We start from the raw sequence: 17,719 nt of genomic DNA, 5'->3' as shown, positions 1-17,719 counted from the left end.
GAACTTTCACTCACTCTGGGATTTTATGACTATATATATATATATATATATATATATATATATATATATATATATATATATTTGTGTCACAAAACACGCTAAATGGCGAGCAACCTCAAGGGATACAGTGCCTCCCTCCGGCGGTCCAGTTCTACCGCTCCAGTGGAAAGACACAGCCGCAGAAAGACTGGGATTCATTATAACCTGCTTAAACAGGGTGGGCTATCCCGATATACCCAGCCACATGGCGAAGGTATCCTGTGAGGAGGCAGAAACGTTACCGTAGTCGCACATAAAAATACTCTGAGGCAGGCGCAGTGGCGCGCTCCAAGGCGAGACACAGTGAGCCAGCGCGGTTTAAACAGCGGGGCAGCTGGAGGGAGTGAGCGGAGGCAACTGCAATAACACAGACGCTAGCAGCCAGCTCACTCGGGACATGAATCACTCTGGACATGAGACGACCTTTCCCTGACATATGCTGGTATCAGTGATTGAGAACTGAGAGGATGACTCAACCCGCCAGGTTTGTCACCACCAAGGTGGTGGTGGTGGGCGGAGGGGGGGCAACTTGTGGCCAGCCATTCTGAAATTCAGACGGGGGGGAAGCTGCTCTTCCATGGCGCGACCTTGACCTCGTTTGACCACGCAGCTGCATGTGTACGCGTCTCCGCCCCCCTCGTAGACATACAAGGTCAGGAGAGAGGATTGGGCAGGGGGGTGGTTGAAGGGTGTCACATGATTGGATCTCCTTCTGGAGAGTTGCTTAAAAAGCCTCCTCTGCAATCAGGTCAAGGTCACGCTCTCGCCTTAATGCCACAGGAAAAAGAAGAGGAGAGAGTGTGTGTGTGTATGTGTGTGTGTTGAGGAGAGCACAAAGAGAGATGACACGGAGGTGGGGGGGAAGGGGAGGCACGTACTCCTCTACATGTTCAGCAGTCCTTGCTAACTTGAAAACACAAGCTATGATTCTATTAGCCGTATTAATCTTCCTGCTTAGTGGACACTTTTATTCAAAGTCACTTACGCGATTATCACTCTTGCACATCTCCCTCCGTTGCTGCAGCTGGATATTTACTGGAGGAATCCAGGTTAATTGCCTTTGCTCAAGGGCAGAGGGGTGAGCAGGAGTATGAGCCAGCAATCTTTGGTCACCAGTCCATTTTCCCAAAGTAATAGGTCATACGGCTGCCCGGAGTCATCCGCCCCATCTCCTCTCAAATGGCCTCTCCGCCGCTGGCCGCCTTCTAACGCGGTTGGTTACGAGGAAGCTGCACTCCCGAGCCGCGGTCTTTTCAGTCTGTTTACCCAGCTCCAGCGAGGACGCCACCTCGCTAATGGATTCACAAGCGGGCTGGCGGTTCACAAAAGAACGGAGTGTTTTCGGGAAATTCCAGAAACCACTTTCAGGAAAAGAGGGCTATCTGGTCTGTGCCCGATGTCCTCGATCCACGCTTTGTGGTGTGGGAGTGCATTTTTTAATGAGACATTTAGACATTATTTAACCATGTTGTTAAAAGATGTTTTTTTTATTGAAAAGGGCAATGTGTATTTTGTGTATTCATTGACACATTTGAAATGGAGTGAAAGGTTTCTGTAAGCCGGTACAGGGCCGGTCTTTATTGATCGCGAGAGACAGACTCTTTTGGACGAACCACCAATCGGTTTGCTCGGAGGAACACAAAATTAGGTATTTCAAGAGGGATTCAGTGACATTCCTCCATTGGAAACTAATGCGCTGCAGATTCATGTGAACTCGCACTGCTCCGACTCTCCGCGGCCACCCGCACAGGTCCCTTGTTGCCCAGCAACCACTCAGCTCATCACCAGAAGCCAAAAAGTTACACAATTACAGCTCGAAGCCAAGAGGAATCAGGGGTGTGCGACAAGTACCATTCATTGCGTTACATCCAGCTTCTATCGGATGTGGGTGTGAGTGAATGAGGAAGAGGGGAAACCCCAGCTCCCGCGTTTCCCACCCATCCAGCAGAGACAAGCAACGTGACGGTCTGAAAACAACCCAAATGTTAACAGTACACAGTACATGAGCCGAGCAGCTCTCAGGTACAAAGTTTAACCATCACCCCACCCCTCAACTTCACTTGTTTTGATACAGAAATAAATCCACCACCTCACGGCATAGACCGCATACCCCCCGCTCCTCTCCTCCACCTGTCATCCAGTGCAATATATCCATCATTCATTCATAAATTCTGAAAACTCCTCTTTAGTTAATTGCCTGGGAAAATTTAATTTCAAACGAAAGCTTTTAAAAAGAGAAAGATCTAATTAAGTTGCAGGGATCTCTCTGCCCCCTCCTTGCCCAGGAGGGCCCGGGGGTGGGGTGGGGGCGAGGGGTGGGTGGTGGTGAGGGGGGGGGACATGCACCGCGAGCCGAGCGGCACTGCACCGCACTGCTCCGTGTCAGGGAAGTCATACACCCATGTTTAAAGCAGAGCGTTACGTAAAGCCTCCCCCTCTGCACAGGCTTACTGCACCAGACGCTGTGTCCTTGCCTGGGCTGCTCAAGGTTCCCAAAAGGACAGGCTGCTAAGAAGTTGGGAAGGACGGGGCCCTGTGATAGCCTGCAAAGAGGAGGGAGGGTGGGAGGGTGCAGGGAGGGAGGGAGCTGCTGCCTGTGACAGCTTTGGACTTTGAATTCAGCGCCAGACAGGCTCATGCATCAATCCCTCAACTTACAAAGACAAGCCACTAACCTTGACGAGGCCAGGGACTCTTCAGGAATGAGTGGCATTTTCACTTAGCCCCGGCTTCTCCCCTGCACTCCCGCCACATAACCTGGTTAAAATAAGACACAGTTGAGTAACAGCCGGCTTCACTCCCTGGACATTGTGACCCGGTGTTCTAGCCCTCAAACCCTTAGGCCTCTTAGGCCATGTCAGGGACATATGCATTAATACACAAATAGCATTTAGCTTGCAAGCGCAGGCGTGTGTGTGTGTGTGTGTGTGTGGGCGGGGGGGGGAGGGGGGTCTTGTCCGATGCCTGTTAGGAGTAGCTTGGTTTAACGAGGCACAAGGTCCTCCAAATCAACCAACAACCGTTTTATCTCAGACTTAGTTCCAAACATGCTCCGAGTTGCGGGCAAAAAATTGGACAGGCTCCCTCTATCGCATGTTCACACTGTCTAGGTAGACCATTTATCTGCCCCCCTAAACGACTTGGCCCACTCAGTCCGTCTGACTGCAGCATCCTGGCAACACGCCTCGCCACAATGGTAGAGAATACCTTCCTGCTGCACCTTTACAGCCCCGGGGGCAGCGGCATTGCTATAAGAGCAAGAGAAGCAAAGGGGGGGTTCCACACCAGCCCAGCAAAAAGAGTCAGCTCCTCTCACGTCACCCAGGAGGCCTGCTCCTCCACGCTACATCTCTTCAGATACTTAACGTATCAGGGCGGGACGCCGTTAGTTCTGTAGCCACCGCAACAAGGTAGCTCGGTGCCGTTTGTCTCACAGCTCCGCCTCATTGATCGGCACACCAAAGCTTCCACAGCTGTTGTTTACCAACCGGGCCAATACGTCATGTGGGTAAATTAATTTGACCCACCCCCCCAACCCCTCTCTCTCTCTCTCTCTTTCATTCTCCCTCCCCTTTCGGTGAACAATTTCTGCAAAGTCTAAATAATTCACGACAATTGCAATCAGCGGCGATCAATCGGTGGGGATAATTGAGGGCCTCTGTCATTGCGCCAAGGCCAAGGTGACGCGCGAAGCGCAAAGGCAGAGGGGCGGAGAGTTGGAGGTGAGGGTGAAGTGGGAGGAGGAAGGGGGAGGCGGTGGAGGGTGGAGGGGCAGAGGGGTTGTCATTCAACAGATGAGCTCTGGCTAGCGTAGCTCTCGGGGGTTTGCAGCGGAGGCGTCCATCTTTCTTCCCTCCAGCATTTCGTCATCCCAGCGTCCAGGAGCGATCGCATTTAGCGGTTCCTGCCTCGTCATCAAAATGAGGCCCATTGACTTTGGCTGCCGTTCGTTCGTGACAGAACCACCAACAGGAGCCGGAGTGATCGTCTCCGAATGAGATAGTGCTGCTCTAACTGAGAGCCCTTAATAAAAAAATATCTCCATCTTCTGAGCTGCTCACAAGAGAGGCTCTCGAATTGCCCACACAGTGATTGGATTTTAGAAAACAGAATTAACTTCAGTCATTTTATGCCTTGTTTTCTGACACCGCGGCCTCTTTCTTTGGGTAGTCTAGTGGCAGAATAAATGAAAAATCAAATGAACACATCTGCCGTGCTGATTTAACATGAGCACAGACTGGCAGTTTTAACGTTCCATGTTTATCAAGTCTATACAAGTAACCGAATATTCATCACCGTCATGGTTCCCACAATTAAATAAAAAAGCTCCACTCGTGGAAAACGCTGCTGTGCGTCAAATCAAGTGCTTCCTTAACTAGCAGCCATCCAGATGTTTTCGCTCCACTTTTGAGGAGCCGTCATGCACACAGTGACCGCCTGTGAGAAACTTTACTGAATATCTCTTCTACTTTTTTTGCCTGTCGGCTGAAAAAGCACTGAATGCAGGGTCAGAAGGACCTCGTGAAGTAATGTTTTAATGCAAAGCTTTGTATAGGCAGGAATTTCAAAAAACATGAAAATAATTAATAAATGTGTATTTCAGTATTGAGCGACAATAATTGTGATTATCACTTTGGCCTTAATAATATTTTTTTTCCTTTCGTTGCTACATCAATCTATTTTCACTTTACTCCAGCTCAAGACGTCTTTGTCATATCCACTGCAAGACATCTTCAATCTTCCATTCATATTGTATGCAACCTGGCCCTGTTGTGTGTATAGCACTCTAGTCTGTAATATACTTGTGTAAGATAAGCAGCGGGGAGGAACCGGAGGCACAGAGGGGAGTCAATACCGAAAACCGATCCTTTCAAACACTTTGATCGGGCCTCATAGACTAATCTCCTATTGGGTCTTTGTCTCATCAATCGGAGATAAACGCTTTAGTCTGAGTTTAAATTCACAACATAACTGCCGCGGCGTAAATCTCCTTCCAATAACAGCAGCAGATCCGTTATTAGTCCAGAGTGTCTCCTGAATAAACAAACAATAAAAGACAACAATAATTTGGCTTAATGCACGCTCTGCACTACCATTACAGAGCCCGAAACAATTAGAGAAATGAGCTTGTGGCCATAGGGTGTGGGGAGGGCAAAGGGGGGGGGGGGTCTCCGGTTTGAATCCTCTGTGGGCTGACAAAGTGCGAGGCCGTGACTCAGTAGATGAGAAATGCTTCTCCTCCTCAACATCTACTGTCAAAGTGCCCTTGAACAATGTTCGGTGGCCAACAACGCAAGTGCTGGGCAGCTCCCAGGTCTATAATAAATCAAAAACCCTGCAGTAAATGCATGACACTTGTTCTGGTAGATTGCACATTAGGTTTTCTTTTTGGGGAAGGGGGTGCAGACTGGAGCTCAGCAATCAAAAGCAGGATGCCACCCAAAGCTTTGTCAGCCATGTGCGCGTATCGTGCCATTGTGTGACTGACAGACTGACAGACAGCGGGCTTGAGCTGGCACAGTGGTAATGGTTAGAGAGGCTGTTATGGAAATAAGTGCCTGGGCAGGTACTCCTCCGTATCTGTGGCATCACCCTGTATACAAATATACATTACGTTCAATGACAAACAAAGGGAGAGGACAGTCATCAAGTGACAACAAGCACTGGGATTCGGTGACTACTTTCTTTGTTTGTTTTGTGTGCCGTAATGAAACACATCATCGATAAAACCACAAAAGATGTGCGGAACACAGCTGCATAAGACAATTACACACACACGTCAAAACACGCCACTCTTCGGCTGTAGCAGACGCTTTTTTCGGTGGCGGGTGAGATTGGCTGTCACGGAAGGCAGCCGATGAGAGAGAGAGAGAGAGAGAGAGAGAGAGAGAGAGAGTCGAGCGGCGGAGTCCAGTCTTGTGACTGCTCAGCAGCCTCCGCATCATTTGCATTCGGCCATTTGAATGTCCTCTGGTCCTGTTGCAGGCTACTGCACATCACTCAACAGCAGCTCCCTGGACAATAGCAGATGGCCCAGTCAAATGGAGCCACGTCCAACACGGAGGCTCCTCTTGAGTTACTGGTCTCACACACACACACACACACACACACACACACACTTTTAAAAGTGCTACTTAAAAAAGTCAGGCTATAAATGTGCAGGTTTGCGTTATCTGTGGCAAAAGAGGACACGCTGAACTACCTTGAACATCTTGTGTAAGTTCAGGTCAAATAATTAAGCAGCTTAAATGCTCAACAAAAGAAGGGCTAAAAGGCAGACCTCCAGACACAGACAGTATTTAGAAGGCTTTACAGAAAGTTTGACTTCTCTCCACCTTACTTTTAGACTGCCGGGGTCTGAAGTTACAGCGGCTCTGTGAAAGTGTAGCACAGAACAGAGCGCTTTTTGTTTCCCTCGTCCTCCCATTACGACATCCAAACAGGTTCACCGCCGGGAAGCCCTGAAAATTGCCCTTTTGCAACTTGAACTGAAGTTCTCTGCCCTCTTTCCTGTAACTCGCGGCAAACTTTAGCCCCTGACCTTTTAGCCTCCGCCGACAATCCAAAGTCCAATGAAGCAATAGGACATTTCAGGAAAAAGGAACACCTACGCAAAAAAAAAAAAAAAAAGCCTCTCACTGGTAGTTACTTGTGAACTAGTTTTGAACACGACCAAAACATATCTGACATGACGGCACAGCAATGTTGACAGGCTGAACAGACCGAATGCATGCTGGATTCAAATCCTTCCTTTTTTTTAAAGGATGAGCATCATTAATAAACCATGAATCCAGATCACGGCTGTTTCTGGTGCATTAAAATGGGACCAAATGTTGTAGCAACAGAAAGGAGACATTGCTTTGTTACATTTTTAGCTACCTTTGCCCACACTGCATTTACTGGAGGTGCCCAGGAAGGTTAGTGCCATTGTCACTGACCCCCCACCCAGTGGCACTGAGAAATTAAATACAGAAGATGGCACTGCAGGGGCATAGGCAAATACTTAAGGCAAATTTAGGACTCTTCAGACATTAATACCCCCGCCCAAGTAAACTACGAGTCTGGGCATGGGGGAGATTTCTCATTGGGGTAGCCCAATATATCCAAGACATTTCCACATTTCTACACCTCACAAAGCCCATTCATGACTCAAGCTCAACATAGAACTACACTCACGGCCTTTACGTTCATTCAAAACCACTCCGACATTTCTATTGTTTTGTATTGAAGGAGCAGGACCTGCCGGGAGTCATTTCCAGAACAGTGCAGCTGTGAAGTGCTTCCCGTTGGTGGTGCTAGACCCGCTCCAGAGACAGGCGGCTGTCGAGTGTTTGGACCCCGGCGTGACAGGAACCGCACTCACGCCACATTGTGACACGGTCCGGCCTTCGGGTGTGTTATTGGCCGGGAATTGGCTCCGGTGGCGAGATCATTCATTCGACGGTCGGCGTGACAGTAGCGTTACAGTAGCCTATTAATACACCCGGACGGCGGAGCGGGGCGCGTTCGTGAGATTCCGCCACGGTCGCTCCCGACGTGAACACGAACTACCGCTGACGTTCATTTCCTCGGCTCTATAGCCACACGGATAAACGCCTCTAATGTAGGCCGAGTGTACTGGTCAAATGGTGGCCACACGACACACGGACAGCGGCTGTTCCTCCGCTAAAGCAGAAGCCTACCGCACACAGACGGGTCCATTCCCCCCACTTCTTTATACAGCGCTTTTTCACCCTTTTTTTCCCGCGGCGCGACATCCATATGCGTCTCTGTGCCGCCGTAAGACCGCTAACTGCCCGTTCCGAGCCTCGAAAAAACACGCTAACGTCAAGCACAATACTCGACATAGCGTCCCGTGCGCGTGAATTGTTCACCCCTCTCTCCTTTCATTTCCCGGTGCTAATAGTAAATTCTCCAGATATGACAGTGCGTTTATATGTTAGCACATAAAGAGCCCCTACCTGCGGTGTCCACCCACAGTCAGCCGGAGAGGCGCATCGCTGTTGTTCGGCAGGAGGAGGCAAATCCAATGAAAAACGGTCGCGTCCGTCTTGACACTTCAGGCGGGCGAACAAAGATGGCGAGGCAGGCTTTTAAAAAACAAAACGTTTAGTCCAAAAAGATGCCTCGGTGTTATGTTGTGTGTGTATGTGTGCGTGTGTGCGTGTGTGTGAATGTGTGTGTGTGTCCGCGCGCTGCGACTGCGAGCGAGCCGAGGCGTATAGCGTGTAGTCTGTGGGAATTGTTTATTCTCGGAGTCCCTCGCTGTGGAGAAGTGAGCGGACACAGCCTCACTCCTCCTCCCACTGCCCCGACACCACCCTTAAAGGAACAGGCCTCCACTCTGCTGCCCTGACACCACCCTTAAAGGAACAGGCCTCCACTCTGCTGCCTTGACACCACCCTTAAAGGAACAGGCCTCCACTCTGTGCCCACCAACAGGAATAACCCTAATGCCCTAATAATGAGAACAGTAATCAGAATCCTCATAATAACACAGTTATAATTATAATAATAATAATACCATAATATTCAGAATATCAACAATAACACTGTAATTAGTATAGTATGATTAATAATATGAACACATAAATAATACCGTAATATTCATAATAATAACAATAACACTGTAATTATTATGTATAATGAATTATAATAACACAATAATAATAATACACAGCAATAATAATAACATCTGAATTATAATAGTAATAATAACAACACAGCAATAATAATACCCTAATAATAGTATCACGTTTTAACAATAATAATAACAATAACTGTATTATATTACTAATAGTAATACTATTAACACTAATAATAATACTTACATAATAACAAAAATGATAACAATAACAACGATAATGATTACAATTTGCATTAAAGGGCAGTCTATATTATATATTTTTTATGTTCATTTAGTTGTTATTCCCAGAAAGAAATATTTGTTGTACGTTTTAATTGTAACTGAATTGTGTTCTATTGTTATTGTGGGTAGTACACATACCACCAGTTAGTATTAGTGGAAAAAGCCAACAGTAGCAGTAACAGTAGCAGCTGTAGCAGCAGCAGTATTCTCTATGTTTGCACTTTTTTTGTGAAACACAACAATCTCCAAAAATTGCTTCACAGTAAATATCAGGAGGACACAAAGTGAAGGCAATTTAAACGTTCAGGGGTTTATAGAAAAGCTTAAAGGGGCACTCCACCAACTATATTGTCTTCCGTGGCTCTGGAGGAACATTCTTTTTGTATCTCTTAATTGTGAAAATCCAAAACAACTTTCTTAAAGGGACAGTGTGTTGGATTTAGTAGCATCTAGCGGTATGGTTGCTGATTGCAACCAACTGAATACCCCTCCACTTAAGGCTGAATTATACTTCTGCAACTACAACTGCGGCTGGCCACGCAGTCGGATCGACGGACTCGTTTTGGTTTAAAGTTCCCGTGCGTTTTTCATACGCCAGAACAGTAGGTGGCGCAACGACCGTTTAGAGTCAACCTGCACACCGACGTTCACCGATATCTCCCTCCAGGAATTCACCTCCATCTGCTTGTCCTTATACTCCGTCAGACGGGTTATATAAATGCTCATATTTGCAGGACCTCTTCAGCCAAACGTTCTTCAACGGGATCCATTGTTCGTGTTTTTGCTATGGCTTTTAAAAACAGCGGTATTATGCTATGAAACCGGAAATGCGAGACTCAGAAAGGATGTGGTTAGCGGACCAATCACAGCCTTGTGGGCTTGCGTTGCTTTGATAGTCAGAAATTTGGGGAGACGCACGCAAGCACGCAAAATGGCCGATTTGACCATGCAAAGTTGGTCACGCGTATCTTGCGTGCTTTACTCGTTCCAAGACCGTGCTAGCATGAGCCGCCAAGTGCAAAATAGTGGTAACAAAGCTCTCCTCGCTCAGAGGCCGTCCTTCCCATCGTAACACTTCTTCAGGAGCGAAGGAAGTCAGACGCTAGCTAGCAGCGCCACGGTTTTGCACTCAGTGGCTTATGTTACCGTTGTTTCTTAAGCGTGTCAGAGAACTATTTTGACCATTTAGCCAGTGTTTGGTTTGTCCTTTCTGGGATACTGTAGAAACACGGTGGTGCAACATGGCAGACTCCATGAAGAGGTCCTGTTCGCTATGTAGATATAAATAACACCAATGACGTCATCGGGGGTAGGATAGGTCTGCTCTCAGAGAACACCTTTCCAAACAGAAAGCTTGGGTTACACAGTGATGAGAAGTTTGAAAGACTGTGAGAATTTTGGACAGGGAAGTTCAAAAGAAAGATGCTGTTAAGTTGCATTATGGGAAGAGTAGGATGTTTATGGAGATCAAAATATCTCGGCCTCAGCTGCATTGTTTTGATCAGTTGACTTATTAATGTGAATCTCAGGTCTCCCAAGTTTGTGGCGGATACTGAATCACTAACTGGGTCTGCTCAAATGTACCGTTTACTGTAACCTGACTATAAATGTCACATGTCTTAATGGAAGGTCATCTCAAACACACTTTACAAATATCTATTTATGTTGTTAGGCCAAAATAAAGCATGACTGTGGACAATAGAATTGACAGCATTTATTATACCACAGTAAGAACCTTTGCACAGAGTCACACCATGTTTTGTTTTATAATGAACAGTCAAATATTAATTAATAGGCAGCCTGAAACCAAAAACCTGAATGGAGACTACACAATAATTCATAACCTATCCCGTGGCTTAGAACAACAGCAGATGAATAAAATGGACTTTCCGTTAAATGAAGAAGTGGCCCTGACCAACCTTTTAGTCAGCATCTCCTGAACAACTCATCGGGCCTCTCTCTGGATGAGGTCCAGCGTCGGAGAGTTCAAAGCATATATCTGCCACAGCGCTGGAGATTTACAACCTTCCCCTAGCACACAGTGACCAAAGCGGAGAAAGGGAAAACAGCATCACCGTCACCGAGGTGCCCTTGAACGGGGCACCGAGGCAGCCCCCAGGTGTGAACGCGTGTCACTAAAGTGTGAACCAGGGTGTCATTCGTGCAACAGCAGATGCGCCTATGAAAGCTCAGGCGTATGATTGTGGACCCGATGCTTCGGAGGAACTTTCTTTCTTTCCGTCTTCTCCGGCCTCTTGTGCGAATCCGCCGCTATCAGGTCCACTGGCCAGCCGTCGGTCTTTTCAACATGGCCTTGAACAAAATGTCTCTGAGGACCTGGGGAACATCAGTGTTCTGACGAGTAAGAACACAACAACATAACCTACTTCTTACCCATCCCTGTCTCTGTTTCCGTTTTCCAAGAGGGGGGGTTGGGGGCTCCATCCTCCTCCCCCTCCCACTGCTCTGCTATCACATCACGCTGCGTTATTGGTCGCTCGCACTCAGCCAGTTGGATACCGCGCCTCCTAACCTGCCGCAACCCCACCGTGGTGTTTAAACAGTAATTCAGTTCATTGCCAGTAGTATAAACAGAGGCGGCACTTAACATGTCAGTCAGGTAAATTGGATAGTTTTCTTTTACAAGGCTGTTGTTCACAGTAGGTGTTACCTGCGATTTGCATTTTGAGTGCGACAGCAGTTAAAAGTCCGATCAAAGTCCTCGCCAAAGTGCCGTTCATAAAAAGTTGATGTTTGCCGCTGTTTATCGCCGTGGTCGGATTGCACCACGAGTGCGGCTCGAGACACTGTTTTTGTTGTCCGGCCTTAACTCAGGCGAGAGGACCGGCTCAGCAGTTTGGATGGCATCTCACCCCGTAACCTCTAGAGCTGGAGTGACCTTTCATCTTTGAACCCTGACCTCCCCGAATGCCACATAAATGGAGATACAATATCCTCCCTTTCATTCCTTCCCCCAACCACGCCACGCTGAACTTTGCCCCCGGGAGCTTTTCACAGAAATGTGGTTCAGAAAACTCTGTCCTTTGACCTTAAGTATATGGACAGATTGTGGCTGGCAAAAAAAAAAAAACAGTCTAAAGCCGTGTTTGAAAACATTGTGTCATGACTTGTATTTATGTGTGTGGTTTTTAACACACTCTGGGAGGAGCTGTTGAGGAGAGGCTGGTTACGGGTGTTAACCGGCTGGTTGCAGTGTGGCTGGTGACAAAAGGAGTGAAGGACATGGAGAAAAGAAAGTGTGGTATTAAAAGGGAAGGTTAACAAGCATTTAAACATCATTAGGTAAACGGACTATGTTGTTTTACAAGACTGACTTTTTACAATCTTGTTAACACAGTGACCCGTCGTAGTAAGTTAAACCGTGCTGGAGCGGGATTTGAGCAGACTAACCAACAGCTGTAGAGTGCAGGGAACATTTGCATTTCAAATTTCAGGTGCTTTATTTTGACAACACAGGAAGAGGGAAACGCGGGAGGCTGATTTCCATGCGGAATAGTTCCTCCAATTAAAGAACTTTGCACTTTGCTGCTTTTTAATTATCAGAAGTATTTTGTGAAGCAACATACAATAGAAAAACTAAAAGCAGACACTTCCGTTGACAAATATTTTTAAAAAAAAGCTATGCATCAGATGTGATATCTACGTTTATGGCCGCGGCGATATAGCCGGCTCATCTGCGACTCACCTTTCGTGTCAGCAGGAGTTCACTGAGCGGCTACTGGGCCAGATTACCATTCAGGTCGTTGGACGGGTTAGGAAGATTTGATTTGCTCCCTCCATCCAGCAGTAGAGGGATCTGACACCCGCCCTCTTTAAAATTGGTTCCCTATACACTGTACTGCGCTGAATGTTTTTCACAGTAAAGAAAAATGCTGGAAAACACATGAATGCGTGGGCAAAGGTCGGCTCTGCAGTGGCGTACTCTTGGCCCGGCAGTGCAGACGGAGGAGAGTTTAGAATCAGACGCCTGATTGTCTCAGAGGGAGCGAGCCGGAGTGTCAGCAGACATTAACCCTCCTGACCTTTGACCTCTACTCCCCAATTTCAGCCGCGGTGACTCCCGAGGTTTTTAGAGTGAAGGAAGGCCCTCTTGGGGAGGAGGCAGGTGCGAGCTGCAGGGGGAGGGCCCGCTGGAAGTCACACCACACTGTAACCTTTGAACTGGAATGAGTATGGAATGGCTGTGACATTCCCCACGTATACAACCGCGGGAGGGTTCGCCTGCAAGCATGTGACGCGGAGACACAGATGAGGCGCATGTGGATTCTTCGACTGCTTTCGCTCCAATGAAACCGTGCCGAGGCCGCACATTCGATTCAATAAAGTAAACAATGGAACGACAAGGACGACAAGCCACATTCCCCTTTTCGACCAGTTTTCGACAAGGCCAAACTTTCAAACTTTGCCACGAAAGTGGCATCTCTCACCGCAGACTCGCCGCCGGCCTCTGTGATGAGCGGGTTACTCATTAACGAGTTAAATTGTCTTTATTGGCGCAACAAACTGTGAACGGAGACAGGAAATGCATGACCTCTGCTCAAAATAAACAGACGGTAGTGATTATGACTGGATTACGGCAGACATGCTAAACAGCCATCCCCGGTCGTCCCGGTAAATATTCCACTTTTGTCCTTGAAGTGTGTCGGGGAGATGAAACTATGTCTGATAGACAAGATAGATAATTCCTGCGCTATAAGAGGAGATACACGAAAAGTCACAGCTGCCACTGCTAGGAAAGGTGTGCCAAACTACTGATTCAGTCTGATGACCCCGTCTCACCTTATCTTCTCATCAGACTCACAATCAGTACGTCCCGCGAGTTATTTAAGTTTGTTGGGAAAAGTGCTCCAGAAAGAGCCATACTGCCTTTGAATGAGATCATCACGGGACGCCGAGAGGTGCCCTCCGGGTCCGGTGGCGCTTATGCAGTGGATGTTACGCTCACAGTCCAGGTGTCAGTGTTATTTAGCGCAGCCTCCCTGCGGAGGGATATCATGATGGTAGGCCTCACAATAGAGAGGGTGTCTGCTTTCCCATTCAGCAGCTTCTTCGGCCTGCTACAGAGAAGAATGAACACCTATGGTCTTGGAAAAGAAAGAAATACATCTCAAAGGCCTTCCTGCCTGGAGCTGTTTTGTTAAGGTGTGACTGCCATTCAATATTCTACGTGACCTGAAGGCACACGGCACGTAAAAGTTTAGAGGTGAAACAACTAGTTTGTTTCCGGTAGATAAAAAAAAACAAACATCTGTAATCCTCGCGTATTAAAACTTCATCATTTCATCATTTTTTTTATTTTTTTTGCCCGGCAAAGCAAATGTTCTGCCAGGGAATCAACGGCGGGGCTGCTGACAGCAGTGGGAATGTTTACATCTCCCTACGCCTGTCCTCATATCTGATGCTTAACCCACACCCGCTTGCTCTGAAACAGAAAAATCAAGAGGAATTTTGGAGTTGTTTTTTGGATAACTGTCAAAGTATGGGGAGAGAGAGAGAGAGAGGGACAGAGAGAGAGAGAGAGAGAGAGAGAGAGAGAGAGAGAAAACAGGTCACTGCATAAAGCGTGGCTGCCTCCTCGTGCGAGAGCTGAGAGAGTTAGAGAGAGAGAGAGAGAGAGAGAGAGAGAGAGAGAGAGAGAGAGAGGCCCAGTTCACGCGTGTGAACGGGAACGCGGGACTAGGTCGACTCCTGTGCGGGTGAGCTTCCTCGCGTCCCCCCTGAACACGCGCCGGCCCTGCATCTTGTTGACCTAGTTGGTGCTCTTTGACTAATCCCTGACGATTCCGCGGGTGGTCCGGGAGGAGCTCTCCTCCGGTTTCCTCTTCGCATTTGAATATCAGATGGCGAGGGCGGGGCCTCGCGGGGAGAGAGAGAGGGGAGAAAGAAAAAAAAAAAACGCCAAGGGATTTGACTGGAGCGCCTGCCAACACAACATGCAATGTTTTCTTAGTGCTCAGCTCCTCTCTCCCTCCCCCGCACGCTATCACGGGTCTTCTTCTTTCAACCCATTTATTTCGATTTGCTTTCGCTCACGTTGACCCTGACGGTTACGGATACTTTAACCGCGTTTGTGTGTGCGCGAGCCAACCGAGGCCGAGATGTACCGATCACGTAGCCGCCGGTAGCCGTTCGGCTACCAGTGCTGCTCTCTCGGTTTACACGTGTAACAGGAGTTTCCCCCCGCAGACACACAGCTGACACGCTGTCTTCTCCGTGAGGTTTTATTACTAATGTTTGGATCCGATTACGTGTCGTGTACGACTCTTCGTTCGCTCTGTGCCGGCCTTCTGCGAGGTCAGAAACCTCTAAAAAGGCCTCTTGTTGAGTTTCTGATAGTATTCTTCAACCAGACGTTGGACGCGTGATGTGCTTATTTGTTTAATGTGTGTGTGTGACAATTGTCGCAGTGGAGCAACGCCTAATCTGTAGCCAATGCTGCTGGGTTGGTTGTTGGTTTTACACTGGGCGAGCTGCTTTGTTTGACTGGGGCTTTACTGGGAGCACACAGCGGGGGCTGAGCTGAAGAGTCAAATATCAGGGACAGGCACCTTAGTGTCCCCGCTGCACTCTCTATCTCACTCCCGCACACACACACACACACACACACACACACACACACACACACAGATGGCGGCGAGCGAGGACAGTGAAAACACAGCTCCGTGTCCCTGGGCCCTCGTCCTTCCTCCACCCATCCACCACGGGCCGTTCCCACGGGGCCGTTAACATCCTATTGACCCTGCTCACTCATTATCAGATCAGCATGGAACACACTGGGGCACTTTAACCCTCCCTATTCACAAACACACACACACACACACACACACACACACAGACATCCTGACACTCCACACGCACACCGGGGTGCAGATTACTCTGCTCTCAGAGCAGTATTTTTGGACCTCCCCGCTTCGTAGCAACCCTTCAAAAACCACAGCGGGGCACTAATCCAGCGCCCGCTCGTCGGTGACGTCGTGTTACGACGGAGCGCTTCTCCAGGAGCTCAATGCCCACCGGTACGTCTCCACCACAGATGCCAGCGGGTCCCGTGGGACTGCCACGGCTTTCTAGCATCCACACCCCCCCACCCCCCACCTCCCTCCGCCGCTGATTGTCAGTGAACGTGTTGACATAAATGTAGTGCGGCTACTAATGAGCTGCCAAGCGAAGACCACTGTCGGAGCTGTCAATACGAGACGGAGGCCGACTGTAGCTCATTACGCCAAGATGTCTAACAATAGATTAAAGCATAAAGATCTGTTTTATTCATTCCAAGGCCGAATCATCAGCGCGAGGAAGACGCCACGTAGACATCGAAATGCAGCGTGGACATATGCGGCCTGTGAAGACCCCCCCTACCCTCCTCCTCCTCCGCTTCTGGCAAATTGAAATTCTCGACAGGTCCGAGGTAGTGTGATACTCATGTAGGCACACAGCCCGCACGTCTAATGTTCATTGATAGCAAAGCCTACATAGGCTGTCATTATTTCAAGGCAGTATGGGAAGGCTTAGCCCCAGCGTTTGCGTGTGTGTGCCGCGCGGTGTGTCCGTGCATGTGTTTGTTTGTGTCACACAAAAAGCAGATTAGTGAAAACACTGAGGTAAAATAAGCAGCCTGACCTTGCTCTGAAACTGAAAGGCAATCCTCTGAATGATCCGCGGGTCAGTAGCTTTGTCCTTCAGACAGTTAAAGTCTATCCTTCTCATCCAACCCGCCCCCTCCCTACACACACACACATACACACACCACTCCTGCCTGTCTCACTGTTTCCTCCTCCCATCATCTCCCTCTCTCTCTCTCCCTCTCTCCCTCTCCTTCTTCTACTGTAGAATTCATATTGAATCCCTTGTTTTTCTGCCCCTTATGTAAAACGTATCCTCCTCTATTCTCCATCCGTGCAAAACTGTCACACACACACACACACACACACACACACACACACACGAATGCATTCAGAACTCTTGACGCGCGTGTCATCTTTTCATGTCTGTTCTTTGAACGCGGCTGTTTGTGTTATTTCAAGACGCGATTGTTCCCCGTGACAAGCCGTGATGGCACTGATGCGTCTGATCTGCCGCCGCGCCTCAAAGGCAGACGAGCAAGACGCAGGGAGAGGCGGCGGCAGATACTACCAGCCGTATTAAAGACTTCCCCCGCAAACTCTTTGAGCTGTGAAATGTTTGACGCTTTCAAACCTCCCCACCTCCCCCTTCCCCCACCAATGTCAGCTCGTTATGTTTGAAATGGACAGGCTTGTGTTCACATTAAATACGAGGGCCCATTACTTGAATGCTCTGCTGAATTTTGAGCTTGCTGCCAAATGCCCGCAATCATTATGTTTGAGTGAGTTTCAATCAATCAATCAACGGACCGACCAATCAGTCAATCAATGGTTTCTATTCATCACATGCGATCGTGTAGTAAATTCCAGTGAAATATCACGGCAGTTAATTAAAAAGATAAGTATAAAGTGCGGGATAGAGCGCCTGTCGAATCTTCTGCCGAATCATCCGCTCTTTGCAAATCTTTCTTTTGTTGGCTTTTAGAAACGAAGTGTTCCTTTCAGAGATGATATCGCGCATAGCTCGCTGCAACAACCAAACTTCCGTGTCATTCAGTTCACAGCTGAATGCAAAGGTTGCATTCCGAACCGCTAACGCAACTAACTTGAGTTGAGATTGAGAAACCACCAGCATGTAACCCGGTTGCGTAAAACCTGCTGGAGATGGACAGATAGATGGATATCACTGCCTTCCAGCGTCACGCACTCTTCTCCTTGTCGACAGAGG

At 48.2% G+C, this 17,719-nt stretch overlaps 1 protein-coding gene across 2 annotated transcripts in view; it reads right to left on the bottom strand.

Moving 5' to 3' along the window:
• nrip1b (nuclear receptor interacting protein 1b) overlaps positions 1-8,334 on the bottom strand; it is a 37,565-nt gene extending 29,231 nt beyond the window's left edge. The window contains exons 1-2 of one of the 2 annotated variants that reach the window (XM_068600924.1): positions 8,001-8,334; positions 2,715-2,796 (exon numbers count right to left, since the gene is read on the bottom strand). The gene's annotated coding sequence lies outside the window, so the exon portion shown is untranslated. The remainder of the gene's footprint in view (positions 1-2,714; positions 2,797-8,000) is intronic. The other variant, XM_068600923.1, reaches the window with a different exon arrangement.
• Between the last annotated feature and the right edge of the window lie 9,385 nt (positions 8,335-17,719).

This window comes from Clinocottus analis, unplaced genomic scaffold (genome assembly GCF_023055335.1).
Source record: "Clinocottus analis isolate CAN_PGR_092001 unplaced genomic scaffold, fCliAna1.0.p SCAF_5, whole genome shotgun sequence".
Lineage (NCBI taxonomy): Eukaryota > Metazoa > Chordata > Actinopteri > Perciformes > Cottidae > Clinocottus > Clinocottus analis.
This window is presented reverse-complemented; position numbering and strand designations above follow the sequence as displayed.